Source organism: Fukomys damarensis, unplaced genomic scaffold (assembly GCF_012274545.1).
Source record: "Fukomys damarensis isolate Sample0158 unplaced genomic scaffold, DMR_v1.0_HiC HiC_scaffold_25, whole genome shotgun sequence".
Lineage (NCBI taxonomy): Eukaryota > Metazoa > Chordata > Mammalia > Rodentia > Bathyergidae > Fukomys > Fukomys damarensis.
In genome coordinates, this window is record NW_022900937.1 from 3788730 (window position 1) to 3804318 (window position 15589).

At 49.5% G+C, this 15589-nt stretch overlaps 1 protein-coding gene across 6 annotated transcripts in view; it reads left to right on the forward strand.

Annotated features, from left to right (window-relative positions):
• Lef1 (lymphoid enhancer binding factor 1) overlaps positions 1–15589 on the forward strand; it is an 86372-nt gene that overhangs the window by 12582 nt on the left and 58201 nt on the right. Inside the window, exon 1 of one of the 6 annotated variants that reach the window (XM_033756179.1) lies at positions 10265–10307. The exons of 4 other annotated variants lie outside the window; for them this stretch is intronic. The gene's annotated coding sequence lies outside the window, so the exon portion shown is untranslated. Of the gene's footprint in view, positions 1–10264; positions 10308–15589 lie in introns of those variants that run through there. One more of the 6 variants, XM_033756180.1, reaches the window with a different exon arrangement.

A 15589-nucleotide genomic window follows, 5' to 3' on the forward strand; every position in this document is an offset into this window, starting at 1 on the left:
ATCTATCTTGGTTATCGCAGGTGGAAAATCTAGGGCCAGCACCCATGGCGAGGACCCCTGGGGTGCTAGCAAAGAGGGGTTGCTGTAGGTCCATGAGTTCCAGACCAGGGGATGTTGAGTTCCTGTCCTCGATACTATTCGGTGGGGAATGACACGCCAAAACCAGTCGAGCAGTGTGGGGTTATATCCACTAGGTTTTCATCAGGGACTTCTAGGTATGTGACTTTTCCAAAAGAGAGGTTTGGTCTCCGGAGCAAAAATGGATGCAGCCTGAGACCATAATATCAGGTGAAATAAATCAGACACACAAGCTTAAATCCTGCCTGGTTGCCTTTGTGAGAAATCGGAAGCATAAACTAAAGGGCAAAATAAAAGATCATAGGATACAGGGAGCTGGAACTTCGGCAGTGGGCGGGGACCAAGAGACAGAGGGCGGGGAGGGGCGAGACAGAAGTGGGGTGTGTCACTCCCATGTGTGGCTCCCCTGTGGGAATGCCACCCTGTAGGCTACAAGCATGCATGAGAATTTTATTTTGGAAAATCAAATAGAATTTTTTAAAAAGGAGAAGGGTCCTCAGGCATGTCTGTGGTGCTTGTTTTTGTCTGTTATTTCAGTAGTTCTGAAGTAAATTCAGTAATATTTATGCGGTGTGAATTTGAGAACACCTGGCTACCTGAGAAAAACCTTTTAAAGACTGAATTTTAAGCTTCTGTTGCTAAACTCATATGGGGGGGCGGGGCAACTGAGAGTGAAGGAAGGTGAGTAGCTCTGCACCCCTGAGTCCCGGGCACAGCTCTGACCAGGGGGGAGAGGTCACGGCACAGGTTGTCTCTGCCAGCAGCAAGCCGGACTGCATCCAGCGCCTCTGCAGGGCTCATGAGGACCGGAAGCTTCCAGATTCTCTTCTGCTCTGCACCAGAGGGCAGGAGCCCTGCTGGGGGATGGAGTGGCCCTGATGTGTCTCCTGTCTCACAGCCCGGGCCCCGGAAGAGCACCCGTGTCCCAGCGAACAACCTCCGGTCCATCGGCCCTGGCCTCCCTCCTGCCGCCCAGCACCCACAGTTCCTCCCTGGAGCCTCAGGGAGGAACAGTGGCCTCACAGTAGTTGTACTCAGGGGCCTGGTGTGGTGGGGGGAGTGCTCTTCCCTGTGGGTGTTTTACCTGAGGGAGGAGGGATTTTCTCAGCAATTTCCTTGTTTTTTAAGTAGTTTTTTTTTTAGATGTATTTCATATGCATTTTACCCCCAGAAAGGGTGGTCTCTCGGGTGTGAGTGTGCTCACAATTGTGCAGCCATCACCGCGGACCAGTTTAGAACATTTTCATCACCTCCTAAAGTAGCCCTAGGCCCCTAAGCTGACATCCCAGGCCTGAGCAACTACCAGTCAGTTTTCAGTCTGGGTAAGCTTCACTGTTTGGGATACTTCATAGAAACAGAATTAATACACTGTAATGTAAACTCCCTTGAGATGGGTTTCTTTTACTCAGCATAGTTCTCTCACTCGCTGTCTGGCCCATGCCAACCTCCAGCTTGTGGCGATCCTCCTGACTCAGCCTCCTGAGTGCCAGGATCACAGGCATGTGCCACATACTTGGTGAGGTCTTTTGTCTAATGTGGATAAGGACCAGCGCAGTAAGGAAAAAAGCCTGCTTGGGGTTGGAGAGAGGAAAGCCAAAGTCAGCTGATGTTGCAGATCCCTAGGTCAGTGGTTACAATGTTTTTTATTGCAGATTCTTAACAGTCAAAGGACTTGACCATCCCATAATTCTGTCTGGGTTACCTAGTTGAACTCCCTCTGATACCTCAGACTGTAATATTCGCTTACAGCAGTACTTATTATGGTCCTTGATGGGACCCGGAGTTCCGTTTTACATAAGTTGGATCTTCCCAGTCATCCCCGCTCCTGTGTCAGTTCTGGTTGGGTCTCGCCGCCAGGTCCACCTGGAGCTTTCCTGCTGGTGTTGGAGTCGCGCCTGCACCTGAACCCACAAGGCGATGGCCACCTGACACGGGCAGGTGGGACATAGCCCTCTGTGTAGCAGTTTTGTGAAGCTTAGCGGTTCCCAGCCTGTCTGTGTGCGGGGCGTCCCAGCCTGCAGCTCTAGGAAGGAGGCTGTAGAACGCATCTGGCGACCTGGCTCTGGCGTTGCCGGACAGGTTCTAGAGGATCCTTTATAGAGGCCACAGCTGCTGCAGCTCGGAGGCCTCCTGGATTGGGCGCGGCGTGGCCCTCGCCGAGGCTGCGTGGGGTCCCCGGGGGAAGAGTGTGCCCGGCCTGAGGGCTACGACGTAATGAGTCGCGGGGTCCCTTCTTCATCCTGGCCGTCAGTGCTCGAGGCTGGTGGCCGGCAGATGGGGCGTCTTCTCCTTTGCTGCTCAGGTGGCCGAAATCCTGTATCCAGGCTCCTCTGCGCCGAGCCCTAAAGGCGCTGGAGTCTGAGGGGGAGATCAGGAGAGGCTGGTGCGTGTGCGTGTGTGCGTGTGCGCGTGTGCGTGTGTGTGTGTGCGCATGCGCGCATATTTATTGACTTGGTGTGAACGCGATGGCGCAGGTTGCTTCTGGAGCTATTTTTCTTGTCACTTTGTTGGAGACGCTAATAATAGAATCAAAAGAAGTGGCTTTGCCTGGTAACCTGAAAACAGCTGGGGTCCTGGGATGTGGAGTGTGACAAGCTCATTAGGGATGCACCTGCAAAACAATATTTAACGACACCGGATTTACGCTCAGCTTTTTTTTTTTTTCATTTTCATTTTCAAAAGAAAAAGAACTAGACTTTGTGATTCCTATTTTCTTGCTGAATTTCATATCTGCCATTCTGAGCTCCCACAGTCTGTGCCTCTTCCCCCAAACAAAACCGAAACACCCAGTAACACAAATAAAGCTGTGGCCGGCAGACTGAGGCAGACAGGCTGTTGAAGAAGACCGTTCCAGTAGAGCTCAGTGTCAGACAGTTTTTAAAAGATAATTTACAGCTGAGTATCTTACAGCCAGGGCTGTTGACTCGGAATCTTCCTAGACAAAGACAGCTCTTGTTCACCAATTGCTTGGTGTTTCAGAACCAGGTGGTCTTGTGCAGAACGAAAGGCGGCTGTTTCAGTCATTTCTGCAGTGTCAGTAAGTTTTAGCGTTTTGCAAACTTGGAAGGGAAAAAGCAGGTGGCTGTTTGACGGGTGCTACCTGCGCATACGGTGTTAAATCTTTGTGTGAGCCCGATGCATTTAACTTTGTAATTTCTTTTTAAATTCTCACTTTCCACTCTTCGTCCCACGGTCTTGTCACTCTTACGTCTGGAGCTTCTCCTTTGAGCTGTACGTATTGATCAGGAACAGGTATTTTTTGAGAGCATCAATTTAAGTGTTAGACTGCCGGCAGGGTCCCTTCGTGGGCGCGGCAGCTGCTGGCCTTGTCCAACCCACACATATACAACAGCAGATAGTAACGGTAGGGTTATCCGATTGACCTTGTTTTATGTATTGATTTTAGGTGCAGTAATGGATTGTTTATATAATGTGCTTAATAACAGAATTAAAAATGATTTACTTGAAAAAAGGAAGAAAGAGCTTCAGTCTTACTTTTCGTTTTGAGAGAACTGATGTATTTTGGTTGTTATCACGTCCTTCGGAATCCTTCCTCGTTTGGGGCTTTGGATTTGGATCCCGGGGTCTGTGTGTGGCCCTGGCAGCCGGGTTTGTGCCTTGGCGTGGAGGGCCACGGCCGAGCAGCTCCTTGGACTCTCCTGCTCCTCCTGTGGTGCCAGTAGGGAGGCGTGCGTTTGCAGTTCTCCAGATAAACCTGTGATTTATTAGAAATGCAAATCTCAGTGCCGTGTAACTGACTGGGAAGGGAGCGGGTGGGGGAGCCCCGGTCACCTGGCATGAGGTGTTCCCGCAGTCTCCAGCCCCAGTGCCGTCCGGGGCCCCTTTCCAATCGGAATCACTCACCCAATCTTTCCATTTCGCCTTCATGGCTTGCGAAGGTGTGTCTTTAGCCATCAGTGCGTTTTGTGTGGTCTGCGTTATAAAATGCCCCCGCTGGCTTTTCCATATGAAAAACATGGTTTTCATTTGTGGAAACTTATATAATTTTTTTTCCCCTCCCTGGGCTTTTCTTTTGTGCTGCTTTAAATGAAAAGCAAATGCATCTCCCTCCCTTCCCCATCGCTGCCCCACCCCCCATCTTTGCACGTTCCAATTACGGAGTTGTGAAAATAAGTCATCTTTCGGCTTTTGTTACTTTAGAACGGCTATGGTGATGTCAGAGTCCGCACTGAAAGCAGAATGCAGTGCAGCTGCCGTCCGGCGTGCCGCTGGAGTGGGCTCGGCACATAAAGGGTTTCCATATTCCCAGCGCGCACAACTGCTTGCGGCCTTGGCTTTGATCTCTTCAAAGGCTGCTGCCTCCTCCTAGACGAGGGACTTGGCTGCCACTGGCTCGCATGGAAAAAAGGCAGAGGTCTCTATTCAGGCAGAAATCAATCACTGTGCAGAAACAATTATGTGTAATTCAGCCATCATGAAAACAGGACGAGATTACGGGTTTGTTACCTGAGTGACTGGAGAGGACAGGAGCAGGGGCCGGAGCCCGCTGGCTCGCTGCATCCCGGTGACAATTACAACCGGTGACAAATGCCGGTCACGCTGCCCAGCAGAGCAGAAAATGAGGTTACAATTGGGAGAGGGTGTTTGCATGTGTAACCATATTTCAGCAAGCCGAACAACTTGGGGGAGTGCACCTCAGACCCTGCGGGCATTTGGGTGGATCGACGCGTGTGCTGGCCGAGACTTTGCTACCAGCCGCATCCTAGATGAAAGTAATTCTGATCGCTGGAGGGTTTCACTGGGAGACCGGAAGACAGCAACTTCTAACTCAGGGTCGTTAAATTTCTTCGTGTGTGCACAGCCAACGCTGAACTCTGTGAGGGCAGCTGACTTTCCTACCTAACGTGTCTGTCTCTAAACACCCTGAGGTGCAAGGATAACCTTTCTGTTTCGCCAGTGTTCGTCTGCCCCACAAAGCGTCGTGCTTTTTCATCTTGATCTAAGTCCCGTGGGGAAATGATGCTGTCACTCGTGCCATCTTCCCTTGTTTTCAAGGGTTATTTTTCTAAAGCAGCCTTCTGAAATACATTCAAGTTTCCTTTCATTGTGCGTACAAGCAAGGCTTTTTTTTTTCTACATAGGAAATAACTTTTATGCTTTGAGCAGAAGTGTATTTAATCTCAGAGCCCTGGCATGCAAAGCTGTTGCTGCATTTATTTTTGTTTTAACTCGCTCTGTGGCCTAACAAAGGCATAGAGGTAGCCTGCACTTTGCTCGAGCCGGAGTTGGGGTGGGCTGCGGTGGGGAAGTCAGCAGATGAAAACCTAGATGGCCGATTATAAAATGGCCTTTGCTACTGCTCAGTTTGATACCCAGGCCCCGGGTTTACCTTTTATGCTGCTCCAGCTTAGACATCAGAGGCGTGAGAGCTGCTTTGAGTTACAGAGCTTCAAACAATAAGTCAAAACAAAAAAAAATCAATCCCCTCCGGTCCCTGGGTGCAGTTATCGAAAGATAAAAGAGAAAAATAAAGTTATGCTAAACAGATAGAGGGGAAGAGCAGATATGCCCAGGAAAGATGGGACAAGGGCGGCACTCAGTGGGCCTCGCGTGAGCCGACATCAATGAATTTTTATCTTATCAAAAAGTTTTCAGGTTGCCAGTTTTGTTCCAACTCGATCCAGTCTGCTCCGGGGCTGCCTGCAGCATTGGCTTTAGAGAGCTGCTCCCCAATCCTGCCTAACATAACCACACAGGAATTAGATCACATTTCACCAGAGGGATGAAGCTTGCCACAGACTTCAGCGGCAAATTAGAGGTTCTGATAATCCCTTGATATTTTGAATATAAATGGAAGGGAGTGTGTGTGTTTTTTTCCTAATGTTTACCGAAAGCTGAGATTTACATGAAAAGTCAAGCCAATCTCTGTAGCATGTGCTGTCCCTGCAAGCTGGGTTTCTGAGGACGTTGGGAAAGCCCCTGTGCATTCTTTTTGAGGTAAGAAATCTGTTTTTCTTTTGTTTCTTGTGGGTACTGTCAGATATTTCTGGAGATTAACTCTCTGAAGCTCCTTGGCTAGCGTTTGGATGTATGAGCCAGTATGGATTTTTATGAAGCCAAGATACAGTTAAAAAAAAAAAAGGCTCACGTTTTCAGATATTTTTCATGAAAGGTGAGGGTTTTGCTCAGTAATTTGCTTGCTGTAAACTTGTCTGATGTCATCCCAGACACAGTTGGCCACTTACAGAATGGCAGCAGAGGTCTCGTCCCCTTCTTTCCTCTGGGTCCTCTTTATTTTCTGTCCTGGGCAATGTGTCCCCAATGCTGGGGACACCCCAGTTTGTGCATCTGATGCCCTAATCACTGTGCCTCCCAGCCTGTGACTTGCTGTGAAATCAGCTGATCATGGTGGTGTTTCTCAGGCCTACAGGATTTCCGTTTTTTGAGACAGGGAGGGTCTCGCTATGTAGTTCAGGCTGGCCTTGAACTCACTGTGGAGTCCTGGCTGGCCTCAAAGTTGAGGCAGTCCTCCTGCCTCAGCCTCCTGAGTGCTGGGATCACAGGCGTGCGCCACCACACCCTGCTCAGTTTCCAGGTCTGTGGCATCCAAGAACTACATGCTCTGCTATTTAAGGAAACATGCTCTCGATATAAACTGTAGTTCATCATTTGAGTGAAACCATCATGACTTTCATTTGCATAGCTCAGATGACTCACTGTTTTGAAAACTGAACAAATGCAAGTGGAAAACAACCGCACACTGCTGGTTGCCGCTTTTCTTTCCTGGTGTCGAGTTAATGAGCAGAACAGTGGCAGAGCCGCTGCCACCCATCTAAGACTTCTTTTAAAAACTATTAATGAACGCGCTGCACGGTAAACACCGATGCTTACAGTGTGGACTGCGGCCTGAGTGAAGCTTCCTTCTAGTTCCTTCAAACGCGGTTGCTCCAGGCGGCTGCTGTATTTTTAGGTCTTTGTCCTCCGAGTCTCCTCCAGGCAGGGCTCAGCCAGCACTTCCACTGTGGCCTCCCTGCCACTTGCTGTCCTTGCAGGGTAGGCGCCATGCAGCGGCTGTGAACCGGCAGGAAGGAAGTGGCCCATGTGGCACCCAGGTCCTGCACCTTGCAGCTGCTCCGTGCGCTGAATCCCTGGCAGCCTCAGCCCCAGCTCTGCACGGGCAGCAGGGCTCGGGGGGAGTGGGGGAGGGGAGCCAGTGTCTGGGGCCCCGGGTCCCCAAGACCCTCAGCCACCGAGCAGTCAGCGAGTGAAACACTCAGGACACAGCAGCACAGCCTCGTTCCTAGGCTTCGTCTGTGTGGAAATGTACCTGCCGGACACTCTCCTGCATGCAAGTGGCCTGTGCATTTCACGCAGTGCTCAGAGCTCAGTGGCTGAGGCCTCATGCAAGCTCCTTGTGCTCTGTAGTCCTCATATCTGCATCGTGGGAATCATACAGGTAGCCCACAGCTAGCTACCTGTGGGCTTGTGTAAAGGTGACACAAACACAGAACATGCTAATGAACACTCTTGCTGTAGTTGGAAAATACCAGTCAGTTCGGCATGCACTTGAAACTCCCACTTTGGCATTTTGTTACTTGTTTTGAGAGATAATGGTTCAGGTATCTATGCGTGTTTGACATGTGGATTTTCACACTGCACCTGGGCCCAGAGTAGAGCCCAGGGTGAGAAGGGAAAAGCCAAGGCCAGCAAGGGCGATCCAAGGCTGTGTTCCTGTTGAAGATCCGAAAGCAGGATCTTCTGGGGTGGGGAGAGCCCGGTCTGCATGGTCATGGGAGAAAATTCTGGGTTGAAGACTGGTTAGACTCGTAGGTTTCTGTACTTTGGAATTTAGGATGGCCCAACCGTAATGTATGTTTTCCTCTGGCTTTCTTCACATACTAAGGGACATTGGCTACCTCTTTTCTGTGGAAAAACCTTTCCAAACTTTGGCATATTCTGTCTGGTTGGATCTCTCCTATCAGACAACACTGAGTTTTCATCACTGAGCCTGAGCCTACGCAGCCTGCTCGCAGAAGGCCGGGTGAAAAGGAAGCCTATTACATGTACTGTGCGACTTACAGATACCGAGAGTTAAGGACTTGCAGTTTCTAATGTTCAGGGCGATGGTGGATGTGACAATCAGAGTCAGGTTAATCCGTTACTGAAGTTTTTCTGGGTAAAACCAGACTGGAGCTGCTGACAGGGTAACTGGAATTTGCTTCTGTCCCACGCAGCCCCAACCCTGTGCCACACCTGCCACATCCAGGCTGAAACCCTAAGATGTAGTACGAAGACAGCTGTCTAAAAAGCATTACTGGACCGTCTGTTTTAGGAGGAAATGGCTAGCTTTGATGGTTTGTGTTTTGTTAAGAAAAATGTTGAAAATAACTACTTAACAAACCATTCTATTCTTTTAGCTCAGGATTCTGTGCTCTTTGAAGAATCATTTAGAGGAGGGGCACAAAAATAAGTTTTAATTGATGTTAAATGAAGTCAGTTTTCAAGTATTTCAAATGTAGAAAAAGGCTGGCTTTTTGACAAACCAAAAGAAACAGTCTGAATTAAACAGCTTTATCCTTAGCAAAAATTGGACCACACAACCTCTCAGGATTTTAAAGGAAGACTTAGCGCCCTTATTGGTAGTGATTTAATTTTCACTGACTACATATATGATAATTCCACAAAAATTATTAGACGTTATTTCTTTTTTACCCATCAGTATTTGGAGTTCTAAAGATAAAAACTGTATTGGAAGGCAAGTGACTCTTAATCATTAAACTTGTTACATGTGCACTTTCAGAATTAAATAGCATGTTGCATGCAACGTGTCTCCCACAACTCTACTCTTGTGATTGAAAGACCCCAAAAAGGCTGACTGCTGGCATCTCATCCTATGCGTTGATGACCCTTTCAGTTATGGGTGGGGTAGAATTTCACCACGTGGCCAAAGTATCTGAAGTAATGAGGGGGAGGAAGGCGGGGGAGGCGGGGGAGAAAAGAAAAGGTGGGAGAAGGGGAGGGAAGGGAGGCAGGAAGTTAGCTCCAAGAGATGTGTGCTGTTACAAATGTGTGGACTGGCAGTGTCCTAACAGAAGATAAAAAAAACCAAAAACTCATCCTTGGGTTTTAGAACACTTGACTGAGTAATCAGAGAAGCATTATTTTGGGTTTGGAGATTACATAACAGACGGACAAACCAGAAATGGTAGTCAGAAAGAAATGAATTTTTATAAAATGCTCAGTCAATACCACATGGCAATTTTAGAGATGAGAATCCTTCATGGAAATTGAGTGTTTGCTTATGCATTTAGAAAAGAGCTATCACAGTCCCAGCTATTGGGAGGCTGAGGCAGGAAGATTCCATGTTGAAGACCAGCCTTCAACTTAGAGAAACCCTGTCTCAAAAATTAGGGCTGGGGGTGTAGGTGAGTGGTAGTGTATACCCTTGGATTTGATCCCCAGTAATGAGAAAAAAGAGCCACGCTTCAAATGTTTTACAATATTTAAATTGTAAATATGATTACCTGAAAAATATTTTGCATTTAAGGTTAGTTTTCCTTTTTTCTCCTCTGTGTACCAGGTCTTGTTTTGTTTTTCCACCTGGATTTTAACTCCTGGAGTAATTCTGTCCATACCTCACCACTGCCTTCCTGCAGTGGTGCAGCCCTCAGAGCAAAGGAGATTTTTGTTCACTAGTCCAGGAGGCCATGTGGGCTGATGTTCTGGGAGGTGGGAGAGGGGTTGGAGCTACCCTGGGTCCTGTGCGATGCACTCTTCCCTTTGGGCAGGCAGTGGGTGTGCAGGGAGGGGGAGCCCAAGCCGCCAGGGTCCCTGCAGCTGCTGGGGTGAGGAGGGCTGAGGACTGCGGGACGGGCCCCACCAGCCACCTCCACTGGGGGCGCTGTCTGCACCTGGCAGGACCACAGGCGCCCCCTCCCTCTGCGCGGACATGCACACGCACGCACACCAGTCCCAGCCCTGCCTGGCAGGATGTCCTGGGTTTCCTGGCCACCAGCAGCACCCGGCGTCATCGCTCCCCACTGACTTGGGGCTGCTGTCCTGCGAGTTCCTTGCTTTCTCCTTCCACTTCGCTGCCTGCGCCTTCCTGCTGTTTCGGCTCTGAACTCTGCAGCACTTCCCTGGGTGCTGCAGGGTTGGGCCTTTCGGTGGCCTCTTGACACCTGGACTCTAAGTGAATCCTGCACCTGAAGTTCCTGTCTTCTCCAGCTTTGGTGTTGAACCCATCGATTTGCGAAGTGAGTTTCCTGGTAAGGCACCTGAAATCCCCTCTCCTCCTCGGGGGTGTCTTATGATCACTTTCGCCATCTTGGTCTCCTTGGCTGCAGTGACAGTGTTGCTGTCTTATTTCCCTGTCCCTGCTGCAACTGCATCCCCTTTATTTTTTTATTTTTTGGTACCAGGGATCGAACTTGGGTCCTTAAGCTTGCAAGGCAGGTGCTGGAACCACTGAATCCCCAGCCCACCTGCATCCCCTTTAAAGTCCTCGATGGAAGTGTGGGAAGAGGGCGGGAGGCACCCGCAGGACAGTCACCAGGACGCTTCTGGGGAGCACCGGTTCTGGCTGAGCTAGGACCCTGGATCTGCCTGTGGTTTGCTGTGTGACCCTGAGCACATCTGGAATGGAAGGAGAGACCACGAACTGCCTTGTAGGAGGAATGGAGCTACCCTCAGCCCTCTCTCAGCCACATTAACTTACCAGCTGATAATTTGGAAGAAAGATGACCCAAGGGGCCACTTGAACCACGGAAGGCTGGCTGGTGTGGAGTGGAGTAACTTAGTCATGATTCTCGGAGGGCAATGCAACTCGGGCTGCAGCCCTTTATTTGTAAACTTGACATTGAAAGGTATCTGAAAATTGGGTCTTTTGGGAACTCAGTGGCAAAATCCAACCCTAGTTCATGTGACGTCATCTCTACTCTTTATCCGCTCACTCACTGAGCCACGTGTGTGAGAAAGGTGTGTGACACCGGTGTGTGACATCCGGTGTGTTACACGCAGCCCGTGTTGTGCTGCTCTGCGAAGCCTGAGATGCAAAGTTGTGTGAACAAGGTGCTGGGTCCAGGTGAGCACACGGGACCTGCGCCCATGGCAGGCAGCGTCTGGACGGGACACCGGGCACGGCGACTTCCACACGTGTGTGTCAGCAGACCTGAGGTGGCCTCCTAGACCCCCACCAGGCAGGCCCCTGGAGCCCTGCCCATGCTCTCTGGGGAGCATTCCTTCGGGATACTGTCCAGAGCTTGTCCAGCAGGAAGCTGCACCTTGGAGGCCCTGCCGTCCCTGTTTGAACCTTGCGTGGCCCTGGTTGCTCTGAGGGAGCGAGCACATAGCCTGGGCCCCTGAGGAAGAGGACATAAACCAGGTGCCCTGCTGGGGACAGCGGGCCTCTTTCAGGAGGAGCTGTTGCTGCCTTGCATCTGTGACTTGTGTTCCTCGATGATGCGGTCACGAGAAAGCCAGGCAGGTGTGTGGTCAGCCTCCCTGTAAGCATTGGTCTTATCTGGCGGTTCTGAAAGTGTGGTCCTGGATCGCCAGTGACACATGGGAGCTTCTGAGTCCCTCTCCCAGCTCCCATCCACTGAGCGCTCCGTAGGGGAGGCTCGGAGACCTTAGTCACCTGCCCAGGTGAGCATGATGCCTCCATGTCCCATTAGCATCACTGCTTCTCAAAGGAGCTGTGTCTCAGTGTGGTTGAGAGACCCAGTCACCCTGTGCCATGGTGCTGTCCCCAAAGAGACATAAATGAGGCTCCACCTACAGGAGAACAAGACAAGAATGAAGAGTGTAACTGGGAAGTGTGTGATGTAAGACCTGGTTATGGCCAGGTGTCGTGATGCACGCCTGTAATCCCAGCACGCAAGAGGCCGAGGCAGGAGGATCATTGCAAGTTTGAGGCCAGCCTGGGCTACACAGTTCAAGGCCAACCTGAATAACATTGTGAGACCCTGTCTCCAAAAAAGGATGAGGAGGAGGTCATGGGTATGAAATGGGATAGCATTCTCGGCCGAGGAGAAAGAGCAGTTACACCCTCCTTGTCTATGGGACATCTGCAGAGACTCCTCGGGGGAGTGGCAGTATCCTGCCAGCTGGCTGATGCAGGCAGGTGGCTCATGTAATGTGTGTGATGCCAGCTGCTTTGGGGACCCATATCCATCCTGCAGGGGCAGGCACACCCCTGGACCTGTGTTCCAGTCCTGGGTCCACAGTCCCAGGCCCTAGCTAGTCTCCAGAATTGAAGCCATCCATAAAACTCTTGCAGTTGCATCTGGATTCCCCTCTACCTCCTGGCATAGCACTAGGATGAGATAACCCTGATATCTTGTGTGGTTTGCAGAAAAGTTTCTGTACAGATCAACTCTAAATTATTTTATGGAGCTGTTTTAAAAGATACACCATATTCAACGACAAGCTGCATACGGGTAGATTCTGTCTGGGAATCTAGCCTCAAGATTTTAAAAGTGAGTCATCTGAGCTCACCCAGAACAAAGGCTGTTGGGCTGACCTGCAGCATCCTGTTTTCAGACCACATTATTAGGCAGTTTGTGGAGGTCCACGTTGATGCGATGGGCTTTCCTTCTACCAAAATTGTGTCTAGTGATAGGCAGAAGTACGTTTTTTGCAGTGGTCTCTTGTATAACTGCATGGGTGTTGTATAGGTGTCTGGGTGATTTAAATAAAAGAAAACACTTCTCTGTTACACCTCTCCTGCTCCATGCAACCGCCCAGTATTAAGACAAAAAAAGAAATGTGTACGCTGCACCGCCTTCCTCTCGTCCCTGGGAGGGAGAAGTCCTAACAAGTTCCAGAAAGCAGCATGGGCAGGAAGGGAAGGTGTTGTCCTCACTGATAGCAGGCTAGCTGGAAAGTCTCCCATGAGCTGCAAAGCAGGCAGTGTGTCCGAGAATGTGGCCTGCAGGCATGGCAGCACTGTAAGAGGTGAGCGGGCTTCAGTGGCCCGAGGGATCCCATCAGGTCCTCAACACAGTGGTCCAGCCAGCTCTCCATGGTCGCTGTGAAGGCGTTGTGTAAGAAGGTTTAGTGAGGCTTTGGACACTGGCGTTAGAGTCTGCCTGTCTTTTTTTAACCTAAATTCCTGTTGCTGCTTGAAAAGTCCTCGTATAAAGAAAGGCTTTCGACAGGCTGTTTGAGCTCATCCTGTAACTCAAAGGGAACTGTGTGAAGTAGGATTTTTCTGAAGTGGTCATTGGAACTGAGGATGTCATGGAAGAAAAGAAATGGGAAACTGGAATTCCATTGAATACCTTGGTTACTTACTGTTCACTCTGTAAATAGCATCGATTGCTAGAATTTGGCTTAAGAGGGAGCATGCTTCTTTCCAAAATAGATAGCATTTGTTATCAGTACTCTACACACCCTCAGAAAATGCTCAAAGAATATGCAGCATGCTTCCTAAGCTCTTTAACAATGTGATTATACCCTAATGAACACCAAACATTTGTATCATGTTTTTGTCTTTATACTAAATAAGATAATATAAGCATGCTTCTCACTTTGTTAAACATAGGACGTCTTGTTCATTGGGAATATTTTGTTGTTGGAAGCTTATGTCGAATGAAAAGAGCAACCTTAGTGAGTAGTGGGGCACCCTGGTAGGTTGGTTTGTTTTTTTGGAGTACGGGGGATTGAACGTAGGAACTTCACACGGAGTTATTGTTCCACCCCACCCTGTTTTGAGATTGGGCTCAAACTTGTGATCCTTCTGCCTCAGCCTCCCAGAGAGCTGGGATTGCAGGCATGTGGCTCATCCTGGTAGGTTTTTGTTCTCTATGTAGAATTTTCTCAGCATCCTAAAAAAAAAAAAAAAAAAGAGTTGTTTTACTCAGATTGTTCTCCCTCCCTCTGCCCTTCTATTATTCATGAAGGACCATGTCTTTTTTAGAACAAAGCATTCAAAATTGATGCAATCTGTACATGGCTGGAGTTTCTAACTACCTCTTACAGGAAAAAATTATGACTCTGAGGCTTAGAGAAACTATGAGTCAGTGATATTTTCTCCTCCTAAAATTATAATTTTCTTTGGAATTCCAGTGCTCCTGGAATGTGCGAGGTAGAGAGCATGCTAATTAGCTGCTGGTTCTCGGAAGTGGACGCCTTTGTATTTTCTCCCTCCCTCCTTGGTTGCAAGCAGGTTTCACACAGAGGAGGGACTGGACCAACCAGCACCCTTCATCACAGCAGCAGTGTGGAGCTGACCAGAGCTCCACCGAATCAGAAAGACCCAAGTGGCTGGAAGCCTGCAGAGAACTAGCTCAGTCTTCTCTTCTCCACCCTTAGAAAAGCAGATTTCATGGTGCGAGGCCCTGCAGAAAGAATGGAACCAGGCAAGTCCTGGCCCAACTTGGCGTGGCAAGGGAGAGGGCTCTGCAGGGCTTTCCAGAGCAACCTCGTTGGCCTGTGACTTGGGAAGCCTTCTTTTATCAGGTTTATTTGGTTGCTATAAGCAACCATTTATCAGAGGCATTTTATAGATTTCTTTTCCTCTTTTTTTCAAACCTTTCATTCTGAGCTAAAGCAACAACAAAGGAAATAAAATGAGCTTATTCATGCACAGTCTTAGCATGCTAATAAACTAATAATTCTTGGCTGGGGATTTAGCTCAGTGGTTCTGCTGCCTGCCTCGAAAGCTCAAGGACCGGAGTTCGATCCCTGGCACCAAAAAAAAGAAAAAAACCTAATAATTCTTTTCAGTACTCAATCTTTTCTAGTCCTTGCCTATATACATATTTGTTTTTAGCATTTTTGTGATACTATCCAGTTAGGATTACAGTAGGGTCATACTGATCATCATTTCGATGAGTATGAGCACTGAATCTTAACCTCTGTGTATTTATTTTCTAGTATAAGTGAACATATTTCACAACTTAGAAAAGGACCCCTGTAGAGTCACCCTTAAAATAAGTCTCTGGAAAGGGTAAAAGAAAGTCTCTCTTTGTCTTCCGCTTATCCTTTAAGAAATAGGCAAAACAAATCTGTCCTTGAGAACTTGAATCCCACCTTGCTTTCCTGCCAGGACAGACAGATTCCGTGCCAAGCCTTCGCGGCTGGCTGGGTGGATGGACTCAGGGACGGCGGACGGACGGGCCGCAGGGTGCCCGGGCTGGTCCTGGACTCCTGGGTGCCGGCGACCCTCCAGGGGCTGGGACTGCAGCCCCGTGTGTAATTTTAAACATGGAGTGGATGTTTTTCACCCGGTCGGTGGGAAGCACGCTGTGGCTTCCTGCTTCCATGAGTGGGGCACAACACGGACCCGGAGCCTCCCTGGGGCCGTCCCCGTCTGCGCTCCGTCCGCTCACCCTGGCTTCCCCGTGGACGTCCCCTCGGGACCCACTGGTGCAGTTTTCATTCTGCTGGTAGCCCTCAACCCCAGAGGGCTTTGGCAGACACGGGCCTTCCTGAAGTCAGCGCGGAGAACTGGCTTGTCGCGTGTCACGTGTCACCACCACTGACCGCTGGACCCCCGCGCGGACTCGGCCTTTGCGCCTGCGCTGTTCTGCCCACGCACTGCCGC